Source organism: Arachis stenosperma, chromosome 10, assembly GCF_014773155.1.
Source record: "Arachis stenosperma cultivar V10309 chromosome 10, arast.V10309.gnm1.PFL2, whole genome shotgun sequence".
NCBI lineage: Eukaryota > Viridiplantae > Streptophyta > Magnoliopsida > Fabales > Fabaceae > Arachis > Arachis stenosperma.
Genome location: NC_080386.1, coordinates 92,954,066 through 92,955,952, shown reverse-complemented (window position 1 = coordinate 92,955,952; position 1,887 = coordinate 92,954,066).

Sequence of the window (1,887 nt, the reverse complement as noted above, 5' to 3'; positions counted from 1 at the left end):
CATCGTCGAGCTCTAAGAGGAGAAGAGGGAAGGAACCTATGGGGCAGCCTCCTTTCGATGCCGGGAGATTCAAGACCACCTTCCATGAGCTCCAATACGAATGAATCAAAAACAAGAAAATATTGCCTGAGTTGACATTCCAGTTCAACGAGGATGAGTGCCCAAAGATTAGAGAGAAGATTGCACAGAGGGGTTGGCAAAAGCTCATGAATCCAGAGACAAAGATAAATGAAAACCTCATCAAGGAGTTCTATGCAAATGTGGCGAGAGAAGACAGTACTAGGGCCTCCACCTTCAAAAGCTACGTGAGAGGAACAGAGGTGGATTTCAGCCCCAATGCTATAACAAGGACTCTTCAGCTGAAATTGCCACATTTTGATGAGCTCAGTTATCAAGTAAGAATAAGCAATGCCACCAACGAAGATGAACTTAAAGAAATAGTGAATGATATGTGTGTGATAGGATCCGATTGGGAAAGTTACTCGGATAAGAGGCCGCGGTTCATTAGGAGAGGAGATCTCATCCCGGAAGTCAAGGGGTGGTTTGAGCTTGTAAGAAGGTCTATCCTTCCAGCCGCAAACAATTCTGAGGTCAGTATTGCTTGAGCTACCATGGTATATTACTTAGTAAAGGGCAGGGACATTAATGTGCACGAAATCATAGCTGAAGGGATCCAGGATTCAGCCGAAAAGAATGATCCGGGTGCTAGACTTTGGTATCCCAGTACCATCCTTAGATTATGCATGAAAGCCAAGGTGATATTCGAAGATAACAATTGATGAGCGGATAATTTGTACGCTTTTTGGCATTATTTTTAGTATGTTTTAGTAAGATTTAGTTAGTTTTTAGTATATTTTTATTAGTTTTTAGTTAAAATTTACTTTTCTAGACTTTACTATGAGTTTGTGTGTTTTTCTGTGATTTCAGGTATTTTCTGGCTGAAATTGAGGGACCTGAGCAAAAATCTGATTCAGAGACTGAAAAGGACTGCAGATGCTGTTGGATTCTGACCTCCCTGCACTCGAAGTGGATTTTCTGGAGCTACAGAAGCCCAATTGGCGCGCTCTCAACGGCGTTGGAAAGTAGACATCCTGGGCTTTCCAGCAATATATGATAGTCCATACTTTGCCCAAGATTTGATGGCCCAAACCGGCGTTCAAAGTCACCTTCAGAATTCCCAGCGTTAAACGCCGGAACTGGCACCAAAATGGGAGTTAAACGCCCAAACTGGCACAAAAGCTGGCGTTTAACTCCAAGAAGAGTCTCTACACGAAAATGCTTCAATGCTCAGCCCAAGCACACACCAAGTGGGCCCGGAAGTGGATTTTTATGTCATTTACTCATCTTTGTAATTCTTAAGCTACTAGTTCCCTATAAATAGGACCTTTTGCTATTGTATTTGATGTCTTGGAATCTTGGTAGCTATCTTTAGTCTTATGCTATCTTAGATCATGGGGCTGGCCTCACGGCCATGCCTAGACCTTGTTCTTATGTATTTTCAACGGTGGAGTTTCTACACACCATAGATTAAGGTGTGGAGCTCTGCTGTACCTCGAGTATTAATGCAATTACTATTGTTCTTCTATTCAATTCAGCTTGTTTTTATTCCAAGATATTCATTCGCACTCAAGAACTTGATGAATGTGATGATTATGTGACGCTCATCATCATTCTCACGTATGAACGCGTGATTGACAACCACTGTCGTTCTACAAGCAACAAGGCTCTAATGTTTATCTCTTGGATTCCTGATACACGACGCATGGTTGATCGCCTGACAACCAAGCGCTCGCCTGACAACCGAGCCAGCCATTCCGTGAGATCAGAGTCTTCGTGGTATAGGCTAGAACTGATGGCGGCATTCAAGAGAATCCGGAAGGTCTAAAC